This window comes from Onychomys torridus, chromosome 15 (genome assembly GCF_903995425.1).
Source record: "Onychomys torridus chromosome 15, mOncTor1.1, whole genome shotgun sequence".
In the NCBI taxonomy this organism is placed as follows: Eukaryota; Metazoa; Chordata; class Mammalia; order Rodentia; family Cricetidae; genus Onychomys; species Onychomys torridus.
In genome coordinates, this window is record NC_050457.1 from 68,874,563 (window position 1) to 68,888,445 (window position 13,883).

Sequence of the window (13,883 nt, forward strand, 5' to 3'; positions counted from 1 at the left end):
TAAGAGGCTGTGTCTCTCCTAAGTGCTTTGCCATCTGTCAATCAACCAAAGTATGGCTGTGATGATTATCAGCAGCACGCTTGTTTATTAAAAATGAAAAAGCCAAGAATCACAGTCAGCCATGATTCCTTTCTTTGACTCGGGCATCATACTTACAGCCCTGTCAACCAAGCAGATCTGGAATTTGACACTGTTCAAATCATCTTCTTGTCAGTCATATGGAAGCTTCTGGGTTTCTCTCACTGGGTGGTCTTGGTGGCTTTGCCTGGCCCCAGTCTGTCTTTAGGCATACTCATCAGTTTGTAAGGTAGAGTTTTAGAGCAACTCTGCTTCTTGCTTGCTCAAAGTAAGGCCAGCTCCCCAATGATGACCAAAGTCCCCCAAGTCCGGCCATGCAGCATGGTACCACTTCATACTTCACTCAACCTTCTCTTTCCATCCCTCAGCCCTAGGCCCTGACCTCCTTGCTCATCCCAGTGATGCTCACCACATTCCTTCATCATCAGTGGCACATCTCCCAAGCAGCTGCTGCCCCTGGCACTCATACGGTCTCTTCTGGTTCTGTTAATTCTTTGGTTCTTACTTCCTGGATGCTGGAACTGTTCCTACAGTTTACCTGATCTCCTATAAGGGAAGACTGCAAAATGATGGCCAGATGATTGCCAGTCTCTTCCAGGTAAAGCTGCCCCCAAGTTTCCACTGTTCATTCATCAGATTGGCTTCTTCCCTGGCTCCTTAGTCTCCAACTCCTGTCAAGGCATATTGCCTCCTTAAATGGAAAGTCTTGGCCATCTAACCCTCCCTCAAGGCTAGAAAGAAAGATGAATCCAATGAACAGTGGTCTGAACCTTAGAAAAGTAAAGGCTTGGAGGAAACATCTGTGAGCTTCCTATATTCTGAAATGGTTTAGTAATTTTCAAATAATTAGGTTGTATCTCTGCCTTTTGGAGTTTGGATCTTCAAAAATTACACTAGTGCATACACAGAACTCTGTTACATGCTAAACCACATGTGAATTTCAGTTTTCTATACATAATCATATGAATGTTTATCATTTCCCAATGAAGAAATGAAAGAATGTTAGTAATTGTTCATCTAAAGGGATAAATGTTTAGACTCAAAGGAGATGTCTAACTTGTTTTATTTGTTTGTTTGTTAGTTTTTGTATTTCCCAGACAGGATTTCTCTATATAACTGAGTCTTGTCCTGGAACTTGCTTTGTAGGCAAGGCTGGCCTCAAACTCACAGAGATCCTCCTGCCTCTGCCTCCAGAGTGCTGGGGTTAAAGGCATGTGCCACCATGCCCGGCTTGTTTTCTTAAGATCAGAATTTGAAGAGAATTTGCTTTGAGTCAACATTTATATCTTTTAATTTATTGTGAACTTGAACCTGCTGAGTCTGGCTTTTGTTGGTCCTAAGAGACAGGCAAGGAAGGAGAGAGGAAAGGAGGTGAATGTTTGGGACCACAAGTCAGATGAGGATGTCTCTTCACCTCAGCATGTAACCTCTAGCAGGTGTGTTACAGTCCTGTTCACACTTCTGAAATCAGTACTCCTGGGATCACAAACACTGAAATGATTCCTTGTGTCTGCAAACAAATATGCTTTTTTGGAAACGACTTATTTATATTATTATTTGTGACATTTTTTCCTCAAGATTCCTTGTTCATTGTTGAAAGCACTTTTATGTTCATACTAATTAATTTTTATCTTTATTTGGTATATTTAGCTCCTCTTTAGTACACATGACACATGAACACCTCCCTTATGAGCCTTCCATCATGAAATTCACGCCTCCCACACTGGCTTTTAATGTTGTCTTTTGCCAGATAGCAGATTCTCACTATAGCCAGCTTTTCTTCTCAGCCATCCCTCAGCCATTTTGACTCTGCCATCAATACTCCAATGTTTTATTTATTGAAACATTATACACTATTTATCCATGAGATAAAATAATCCCTTTTCATTCCTCCTTATTGAAAGTGGTCTCTGTCTTATGATATGCTAAGATTACAGATCAAAGTTATGCTTTGTTCAAAAAAAATCCATTTTTGATTGAAATTTTGTTAAAACTATAGATAAATTTTGGCAAGCACTGACTTTTCAATATCTAGTTTTTCATCATGATCTGGGCATTTTGTTCTATTTTATTAATGTATCTGTTAGTGTTGCTTGGCAATGCTCTGTAAATCTATCCATGTGGTTAGAGAGTTTATTCAAATACCCAGGCTCACCAACAATAAGAAGATGATTAAAACTTAAAACTAATGTCATTTTGCATAAAGTAGACTGAGAAAATTGAATTCTAGAATATGAAGTGTGTAGGGTGGTTCTTGCTCACTGCAGTAGAATGTCAATTACTGTAATGTTTTAGACTATGTCTAGTGATTGCACACATGTAGAACCTATAGTCCACCAACGCTGTGCATCTGTGGAAACGTCTTTTCTGTGCACTTATTGCTTATATACCCCCCAAAACAGGCAGTAAAAAGTGTCTGTCTTCATGAGACTAGATAAAGAAACTGTCCTATAGACTTGCAGTGGAGCACATCTTAGTATTAAATGCACATTCAGTTGGTGGTGAGAGAAATACCATTGATAGCTTTACTTAAATAAATATCACCAACATAATTTGTGATCAGTGCAAGTAGAGAGAAGTCCTCCACACTACCACCCCAAGACCCCTTTGTGGATGAGCTCTAGAGGTGTGTGGGCATTAGAAGCACAAATTAGATTCAAACTTTGAGGTCCTTGCCTGCTTCAGTATCCCCACCTAAAATAAAGCTGTAAGTACTTTGTCTTTTATGTTCATAGCCAATAATTTCCCTGGTCTGCCCCTCACTAATGTTTGCTGATATGATGAGAGTGTGTTGGGTTTCAATTCTGCCAGCTGCCTTTATGTCAGCCTTAGCTTCCCCGTAAACATCCATGCACATCTCCTTCGGATGTGCTTCCACTTTATGCTTCATATTTATTTCTTTATCTACCTATCTATTTGATAGGTAAGGACGACTCATGTATCACCCTCTGGATTTGCACTATGTAGTCAATCAATTGTCTAACCCTTTTGAATTTACTTTATGCAAGTTTGAAGAATGGAAAATGACATTCCCCTGCTGTATGACCCGATTTTCAGTAATTCTGCATTAACCCCCTGCTGTTTCAGGACCACATCCTAGCTTTTCTTCCTTCTTTCTTTTTTAACGTGCAGGTCTTCTGCATTTCTTCTCGTCTTCACTTTCCTGCTGTCTACAGACTCTTGGCCCATTGTCGTTACGTTTTTATGATTGGTATTTTGGACTGTCCCTCCTTCCATAGTCCTGTAGTTTCCCTCTGATTTTTCCCTTGTATTAATTCTTCTAGATGACTTTTTATTACTGTCATTCTGTCCAAAACAACTTGGAAACCCAGCTTAGCTTTGGATTAAAGAGCTTTAGTTTATTTTTGTTTTGTTTTTCTATAATTTAATTTAATTTTACATATCAGCCACAGATCCCCCTGTCCTCCCTCCTCCAGGGCAAGGACTCCACTGGGGATTCAGCTCAGCCTGGTAGACTCAATGGAGGCAGGTCCAGTCCCCTCCTCCCTTTGCCCAGGATGAGCAAAGTGATCCTGCAAAGGCCCAAGGTTCCAAACAGCCAGCTCATGCACTAAGGACAGGTCCCGGTCCCACTGCCTGGGGCCCTCCCAAACTGTTCAAATTTTTATCCCCGTTCAGGCAAATGAAAGTCTTACAGTCTTGAAAGGTTTCAGGAATGTGGTCCTCCAGACCCATCTATTCACAGGTACTCCTTTGTACCTCAGTAATATATGTAAATTTCCTCACACAAAGCCCTTGACCTTTGTTGATTTCCACAGTATTTTATATACTGTGATCTATTTTTTATTAAAATTTTAATTCTTTTTAATACACACACATATATGATAACTATGAAGATAGATAAGGAGAGTCTTCAGTTTTCAACCTTATTAAGCATATATCTTGCTGCATTTCCTAATTAACTCCTAAAGCATTTTTGTAATTGTGAATCTGTTTTTCCAGTGGGCTTACCAGACTACTTCAGTTTTTAGACCATTGTATCCATAACACAGCTAAATGATAAGGTTAGTCACAGGTATTCTCACACTGTTTTTTATTTAAAGTGAGGCTGAGCAAATGCCCTTGTGGTATGATTGAGCATTCCTTGGGTATATGCCCAAGAGTGCTATAGCTGGGTCGTGGGGGAGATTGATTCCCAATTTTCTAAGGAAGCGCCATATTGATTTCCAAAGTAGCTGTACAAGCTTGCGTTCCTACCAGCAGTGGAGGAGAGTTCCCCTTGCTCCACATCCTCTCCAGCATAAGCTGTCTTCTGTGTTTTTTATCTTAGCCATTCTGACAGGTGTAAGGTATTTCAGAGTCATTTTGATTTGCATTTCCTGGATAATTAGGGATGTTGAGCAATTCCTTAAATGTCTTTCAGCCATTTGAACTTCCTCTGTTGAGAATTCTCTGTTTAGTTCTATAGCCCATTTCTTAATTGGACTGTTGGGCATTTTGACATCTAATTTCTTGAGTTCTTTATATATTCTGGATATCAGCCCTCTGTCAGATGTGGGGTTGGTGAAGACCTTTTCCCATTCTGTAGGCTGTCGCTTTGTCTTGTTGACTGTGTCCTTTGCTCTACAAAACTTCTCAGTTTCAACAGGTCCCATTGATTGATTGTTTCTCTCAGTGTCTGTGCTACTGGTGTTATATTTAGAAAGTGCTCTCTGGTGCCAATGCATTCAAGACTACTTCTGACTTTCTCTTCTATCAGGTTCAGAGTAACTGGATTTATGTTGAGGTCTTATGTTCATATCAGCATTGTTTGTAATAGCCAGAACCTGGAAACAACCTAGATGCCCTTCAACTGAAGAATGGATAAAGAAAATGTGGTATATATACACAATGGAGTACTACTCCGCAGAGAAAAACAATGGCATCATGAGGTTTGCAGGCAAATGGATGGATCTAGAAATAATCATCCTGAGTGAGGTAACCCAGACTCAGAAAGATAAACATGGTATGTAATCACTCATAGGAGGATACTAGATGTAAAACAAAGATGACTAGATGGCTACACAACTCCAAGGAGGCTACCTAGAAAACGGAACCCTAGGAAAGACACAGGGATCGCCCAATGACAGAGAAATGGATGAGATCTACATGAACAACATAGATGGCAGTGGAAGTAATGAAGGGCAAGGTTTGAGGGAAAGAAAGCTTAGTGGAGCAGGAGGTCCTAGCTGGATCAAGAACAGAAAGGGAGAACAAGGAATAACAGACCATGATAAATGATGACCACATGAGAATAGGAAGAGGCAGAGTGCTGGAGAGGTCCCCAGAAATCCACAATGATACATTCTCTGTAGACTGCTGGCAATGGTCGAGAGAAAGCATGATCTGACCTAGTCTGGTGATCATATGGCCAGACACCCTGACTGTTGTGCTGGAACTCTCATCCAATAACTGATGGAAGTGGATCCTCAGCCAGGCCCCAGGTGGAGCTCTAGGAGTCCAATTGTTGAGAAAGAGGAGGGACTGTAAGAGCGTGAATTGTTGAGACCAAGATTGGAGAGGCACAGGGACAAATAGCCAAATGAATGGAAGCACATGAATTATGAACCAAAGGCTGTGGAACCCCCAGCTGGATCAAGCCCTCTGGATAAGTGAGACAGTTGAATAGCTTGAACTGTTTGGGAGGCATTTAGGCTGTGGGACCGGGACCTGTCCTTAGTGCATGAGCTGGCTGTTTGGAACCTTTGGGCTTATAAAGCAACACTTTGTTCAGCCTGGAAAGAGGGGACTGGCCCTGCCTGTACTGAATCCATCAGGTTTATATGAATCCCCAGGAGAGTCTTGGCCCTGGAGGAGATGGGAATGGAGGGGAGGGGCTGGGGGGAAGGTGGGGCCGGGGCGGGAGAGGGGAGGACAGGGGAACGCATGGTTGATGTGTAAAATTAAAACACAAATATAATAATAATAAAAAAGATCGGAAAAAAATAAAGTGAGGTTGATTCTTGTGTTGTGTGAATGCATAGTAGTGAGGTTTGCTATGGACCAAGTTCAGGTTTAAAGGGTCCACTCGCTGAGCCTTAAAGCAAATATTCTCAGAGGCTAACTTAAACCTCAGACAGAAGCTCTGGTCAAGGACTCCTAGGAATAGCCCAGACCCAAGACTACTCCCTGAAGATAAAAGTATATGCCCTTCCTGGTAGAGCAACATCAGCACCTCTATACCCGCTGGGTAATTTGTCATGGGTTTTCTGGAAGAAAAGGGGAGATAAGCAAGGGAGACTCAAACCAGTCTTAAGCACAAGGATAGTGAAAGCAAGTCTGTCCTTAAAGGGAGCTGTGAAGGGCAAACTCCTCTTTACTATGTTCTGCACATGCATGAGAGAACAGGGATGTACATGCCTATAACTGTGGAATGACAGATTGTCCATAGTTACATCATAGCCCACCTGTCAGTCATTAAAGACCCACCCTGTTCTCACCTCCAGGGCTCCCTCTCCCTTCTCCTGTGTCAGGAAAAGAACCCAGAAAAGACCTCAAGTCTCTTGACTCAAATGTTTTTCTGTACCATTTGTGTGCAGCAGAGTATAGACTATGTTATTTTTCTTGCCCTTGATAAATTTCTACTTAGGTGATTGGGATGATGGCTTCGTAAGTAAGACCACATTTTGCCCAAGTAATATGAACCTCAGTTTGAACCCCTGACACTCATGTAAAAAGCTGAGTGTGGCTGCACATCCATAAGCCCCAAGCTGTGGAGGGTGAGACAAAAGGATTTTCTAGATGCTAGTCAGCCCTGTCTCAAGGATTAAGTAGAGCACTATATGGCAGAACACCTGAGTCTATCTTTGGCTGCTGTAGAGCACATGGTGTCCTGTCAGCACACATAATCCACACCACACACACACACACACACACACACACACACACACACACACACACACGTCTCTACATATATTATTATGCATTTTGTCCAGCTTATTGTTTCACACTCAAAGAACTTAGATAGACACCCTGTCATGGGACACCCTGAGACCTCCTGAAGTAACATTTGGAGAAAGAATTTGGAGAATCAGCTTATTTTTTTTCTTGTATTTTTTTAAAGGAGGCCCTTCCGTGGCTGCACTAGAGAGTAAATACAGCTGAGACCACCTTGGGGGTTCAGTACTTCTGATCCTCAAGGACTATATGGAGGACATGAGGTCCCAGCCCTCGGGAAGATGGCTTGAGTGGCACTTGGCCTCTGTGCTTGTTTCATTGGCAGGGAGCCAACTGCTCATACACCCACCCCTGACCTTCCCTCATCCTCACAGTGGAACTGACCAGAAACCTTCATGGTGGTTGTTGTTAGCAAGAGGAGAATAATGAGCAGAGCCTTGCAGTGGATGGGAGAGGGATTTCTTTGTGGCACTGCAGGTATTTTTGCGTCTTTTAAGTACCTTATAGAAATGTATCTCCGTGTGGAAGATAATGATTCATGTTCAGTCCAAAATAAAGGGTTTCCCTGTTCTTCTTTTATCTCCTTAAAGGATGGGACCCTGGGGTGATATGAACCTGAGAGTTAATACTGCAGTAAAACAGATCGTTTCAGAGGGCCCCGTGAGAAATGGTTTTCTTTCACCAGTTATGGACAGAAAACTTCACTCATATTTACTGTAATGGCAGCCACTTGTCTGGAGTGAAAGGAAATTGGAAAAGATTAAAAACGTCAGAGTATCTTTTCCAAGGTGTCCTTTCTGCCACGTGTTTCCGAAGCCACCTTTGGATGGTCTTATCCGATGCCAGTGCCAGCCAAGGAAGGACACATGGATGGTGTCAGAGTCTATGTGTTGAAACCTTACAGGGAGACAAGGAGTCTGTGAATTATGGGGACTTCAGCGTTGACGCTTAGGTGGAAAGAGGGACGAAGTAACAGATAGGAATGTATCTGTAGACTTGGGATCTGCTCAGGCATCCCTCTGTGCCGTCTCATTTTCTTCCTAACCATTCCCTGAGTAGGCAGGGCAGAAATACACATTGCAAAAAGCAAGTAATTTTGTGCCGGATGCAGGAGGAGCAGAAAGTCGAAGCCCCATACATCCTCCACCAAGGTTCTTGAGTTGTCCCTGGGGGACATCTGTGAAAATAGAACTATCTGGGCCATTTCATTTCTCATTGGGGGCATCAGTTCCTATAGTTTTGTTTTCTCATCTACTTACTAGAAGTTACTCTGTTAATGAAATGAAAAGTGTTCTTCTCTTCACTATTTTTCATTTAACAACAACAAAAACACCTTGAAATTGAGAATCTGGGTGTTTTTGGTGTAACTTTGGCATAAGAGAAGCTTTTCTGAAATATATAAAGATTACTCCAAATTGTTTAAATGTCTTTAAGAAAATCTATTAATTTATCATGACAAGAAAAGAAAGCATTGCACTCCCTTTTAAAACATAAATTAATTCATTCTCCTTGTGTTGGGAACATAGGAACTCTTACAGTATTTATGTATTTGAAATTATTTCTTAAATGACCAGTGCAATCAATACAGTTGATTAGAACAATAAAGCTGCTTTTGAGTACATTAGCCACATACCAGATGGGATTCTGGGTGTATTGCATAATACTTTAAATTTGCACAAAAAAATAACACTTTAGAAAAGTACAACTAGGAACTGCATCCCTTTCACTGACTACTATATGCTGTCATTCTATTCATAAATTAATTTACATATTGAACAGATAATAAGTTTAATAAGAATATCCTTTAGCAAGTTGGCTTACAGTTATAGTTCCTTGACAGGTAATCTTTTTGTAAATATTTTTTCTTATTTCTTTGAGAGTTTTGTGTTCTACATATTTAAATGGTATTACCCCTTTGCAAACTTCTCCCAATCCACACCTACTTCAGCTCACTTCACATTGAGTCTTTGCTTTTTAAAAGCAGTAATTTAAAAAAATCAGTCCAATCTCTTAGGTGTGGGACTATTCCCTAGACCATGGTAGTCTGGCCTAGCAGGGTCATATCTTTAAAGAAAAACAACTCTATCTTTCCCACTAGCTATAAATTGTAATAGCTCCTCAGCTAGGGGTGAGACTTCATGCCAACCTCCCCTACTACATGCCAGAATTTTGTCTGGCTTCAGCTTACTTGGGTCTAATGCATGCTGTCACAGTGACATATCATTATATCTATAGACTAGTGCCATCTCTCAATCCTCATCAGAAAAGCTTCTACTTGCAGTAGATGGTCATTAACACAGAGACCTAGAACTGGTCAATGTGACAAGAATAAGAAACTGGAGAACGCTTAGTCCAAATGGGACATCTGTATCACACCCCATCCTCCAAAGGCTCATGGAGCATCATGGCAGAGCAGATGGGAAAACTGTAAAAGACAGAGATGGTGGATGACTTCAAGAAAACAGTGTTTTCTGAAAAAAATAATACTTACTGAGCATTCTGTTAAACAATTCACATTTTAAGTCTTTTCTAGTCCTGAGAATAAACTTATGAAGTGTCCATATGTTGTCAATACTTATAGACAATTAACTGTCTAGAAAGGTACAGAGGAACCACAATTTGAACTACCTGGAACCCTAAGCCTTGTGCTGTGCTGCATCTCTGATACAAAATTTAAAAATAATTATAACTCATCTTGATTTACCTGTTAGGCAAAGGAAGCAAGTTATTTCACATAACTGGAGGGAGAGAAAGAGCAAATAGAGATTCTCTTTCAAATTCTTTGAAATAGCATCTACTGTGTAACTGAAACACATTGTGGCCCCTATGAAGTATACTTGTTTATTATTCAGAGGTAAGTACATGGGCATATGTTAATTCCGGTTCATTGGAAACATCCATTGCTTCTCCAATTTAATTTCACAAGCCCAGTATTTAGAAGCAGACGGATCTTGAGTTCAAGACCATTCTGAGCTACTTTAAAAAAAAAAAAAAATGAAGGAAAAAGAAAGACAGCAAAGAAAATAATATCCTGTCAACAACCCAACAGGGCAGACAGTAGGACACAGTTTTGCTTTGGTTAACCAACTCACACTTCATCATGGGAGGTGGAGGCCATCAGCCTCCATCCTTCTAATTCTTGATGGACTGGCTCCCATCTAGATCCTAACTAGGCAGAGGAATAAATATGAGAAATCTACATGGAAACCATTGAACAAGTCAGCCATATATCAAAGAATTATATAGTAAACAAATTAAGGCTAGCTATCTGGGTTGGGATTAAAAATCTTTTGTGATCTTTTTCTGATTCCATCGGGTTCAGGGATGTAGTCAATTCAAATGAAGCTGTGATTGTCCCATCTGCATTTCAGATTTATTTTATTCAACCATTTGCCTTAGTGCAAATAAATCTGATTCACTCAGGAAATCTTCAAAGAGGGGAAACACAGTGTCACTCCACTGCACACTTACAGAGTGGCACTGAGAACATTAGCTACTGTAAGGTCATGGAGCAGCAGAAAGTTATGGGTGGAGTGCCCGGTGGCACAGCCACTCTGACAGACTGTTCAGCCGATTTTACCAAACCGATTATCTTCATGGGATTCAACAATCACTCTCTTGCACTTATCCAGAGGGATTCAGAGCTTAAGCACATACAAAATTGAGCACATGTTTAGGTGGCTTTGTGCATAATTTCAAATACTTGGAAGCAACCTATATTATAACCACCTGTCTAATAGAGAAGCAGATAAATTCACTGTAATATGTCCAGAAACAGAAATGTTATTCAGTGCTAAAAAGAAATATAGAGGCAAGAGAAGACAGGAAGGAACCTGAAATACAAAGCAACTACTATAAAAAAGAAGCCACCTTGGATATGCCATATTTAATTCATAATAATTATCTATTCAGTTATGACTAATGTGATGGATAATCTTCTAGTGGATTTATTTTATTTTGTTATTATATAAAGCATTATATATTAGGTAACATATAGTTGTATTTTAATAATCCAAAAAACTAAAGTCTTTTTAAGATTTGATTTTTAAAGACTCTTGTAGAAAAGGAATATGGAGATACCTCAGTCAGTAAAGTGTTTGCTATGTAAGCAAGAGGACTTGAGTTCAGATCCCTAGCACCCACATAAGGAGCTGGAGATAGTGGTGTGTTTATGTAATTCCAACACTGGGAAGGTGAAGACAGATAGATCCCTGGGGCTTGCTGGCCAGCCAGTCTATCTGAATCCATGAACTCCATATTCAGTAAGAGATCCTGTCTCAAATCTAATGTAGAGAGCGGAAAGTGTCTGAGTTAGGGTTTCTATTGCTGTAAAAAAACACCATGACCAAGGCCACTCATAAGGAAAAGCATTTAACTGGGGCTGGCTTACAATTTAGAGGTTTAGTCCATTGTCATCATGGTGGAAAGCATGGGGATATGCAAGCAGACAAGGTGCTCCAAAGGTAGCTGAAAGTCTGCATCTCGATTGACAGGCAGCAGAAAGAACAAGTGAGCCACTGGGCCTGACTTGAGCTTCTAAAAGCCACCCCAGTGACACATTTATTTCAGCAAAGCCACCATCTACTCCTACAAGGCCACACCTCCAATAATGCCACTCCCTATGAGTCTATGGAAGCCTTTTGCATTCAGACCACCACAGGAAAAATGGTTGAGTAAGACTCCCAACCTCAGCCTCTGGCCGTCTCGTGCATGTACACCCAGGCATGTGTATCACATATACACATGTCACCCAAACACATAGACACATACTAGCAAGGACCTGCTGTTAAGCTTCCAGAACTATTGTTGTATATTACTTCATCAAGTCACATAAATGTGAAGTATATTATCACAAACTAAAAGTATTTACAAAATTAAAAATTAACTTATTGATTTGCTCTCACTTTTAATATCTATGCCTGATAGACTCATTATTATGGTGAGATTTATTTCTTCTTTCTCAATGGCTTCATCATTATTTGAAACTATAGAATTGTAAAGCACAGAACACACATGCAAATACACACAGAGAGGAAAAAAAGACCTTCCTTATATGCTTTGTATACTCATGGGGTGACCCTCTGAGGTGAGGTAATAAAGTGGCTGGGACTATAATGCAGACATGCTCAGTTCATGTCACACACACACGCACGCACGCACGCACGCACGCACGCACGCACGCACGCGCACACACACACTTCTCCTGAATGCTGCCAAACAAGCCCAGGGTAAAATTGTTAAGGAAGGACACTGTTTCAGGTTCCATTGGTTCTTTTTTAATCAACTCAGTAATCCTTTGAGCTGCCTGCCCCAGGCATCCTTACCACCTGCTGGCTGTGCTCAGTGCAAGGAAGAGAACTCAGTTCACTCAGCAGTGCTGTGCCCTGGGAGTCCTCACCTCTGTCTTCTCTGGTGCTTTTCCCGTGGGAGGCGCAACACACAAAACACGACATCATGCTTTCCAGATTAAAGAATTTGGGTTCTTTGAGCACTGTAAAGCTTTCTTCTTTTTGTGTTTGCATTATGAGCATGAGAGAAAACACTTCTTGTAGGCTCTTCATGAATTATCAGTGTTCCAACCTGTGTGCATGAAGCCTCTCCTCCTTATGTTTGTAAGCTGGTATGGTAAATGCCCCTGGAGATCCCTGCACACATCCTCAACTGTTCACAAAAAGCCTTGTTTCCCTCCTTTAGAGGGCATATTACTCAGTTTTGAAAAGCAATGTTTCAGTAAATCTATAGAACCCCAAGGTAGCAAGTCATATGTTAATTAATGCTCCTCATTCATTCAGCATTGATATGGTGAGCATGGCATTGCATTTGGGATGAAAGGATATTGGTGAAACAAATGAAGATTATAGTTTTATGGGGCCTTGGAATGCTGGAGTGGGGAGTAAGTATGACCAGATTGCAGCTTGAAGCAGTGTGGTTGAGCACCATTGACAGAGTGGCAGGATGCAGCCATGTGTCCTAGCACATTTCTTGGATGAATAAGTTTTCTGGAATATGAAAATTAAATCATGGAGGTGTGAATCTTTCAATCCCTAGTAACACAGAAGTCTAAAGAAAGACAAAGAAGCCCTCACGAATGAATCATCTGATTTTCCACATAAATGCAGCAGTGTTAAGATGTAGCTTTGCTGCTGCTGATGCCAACAGAGTCTATGTATTGATTAGGTACTTTGTTCTCTACTCAGTTTAAATATTTAAATTGTCCCCAATGTTAATGGGCAGCAAAAAGAACATATATCTGAAAATACATCACAAAACATTTCTTGCATTCATCTCTAGATTTCAATTTTCTTTCAAGAAGTAGAACACTAAAACATAATGTCTTTTTCACTGTTATTAATCAGAAACCTAAGTGTGACATGCTTTTCTGTGGTCACTCATGCTGTGCCTCTCAATCTGAGTGACCCTCTTGCATCCCCAGAATTTCTGAGACAAAACCGCTTGTAGGGTTGGGGATTTAGCTCAGTGGCCCTGGGTTCAATCCTTAGCTCAAAAAAACAAAACAAACAAACAAACAAAAAACGCTTGTATTAATTATTTCAGCTCCTCGGCAAGTTTCAGTGACTTTTATATGTTTGCAGTCTTTCCCTGTTGAGTAGAAGAATACTTTCGGTGTTTTCTATGTCAATACTGCTGCCCTTTAAGACAGTGGTAAAATTTAGTTAAGTCTCAGGAATGGTAATCATTCTAATTCCGTGAGCACATGACATTTTTGGTTTTTTTTTAAAGAAATGCCTGAGGTACCCATTATGAAGTTAAAATCACCTTTCCAAGGTTCTATCCTCTGAAAGTAGCGCATTCACTTTCTTATTGGTAGGATATTAAAGCAGTGGCAGGGGATGGAATCCAAGAAGAGCGCTTAGTTTCCCCCTTTTTCATAAGCCTTAATTCAGTCC

At 40.6% G+C, this 13,883-nt stretch overlaps 1 protein-coding gene across 3 annotated transcripts in view; it reads left to right on the forward strand.

Moving 5' to 3' along the window:
• Positions 1–13,883, forward strand: part of Ctnnd2 (catenin delta 2) — an 872,325-nt gene that overhangs the window by 632,330 nt on the left and 226,112 nt on the right. The gene's annotated exons all lie outside the window — the stretch shown is intronic.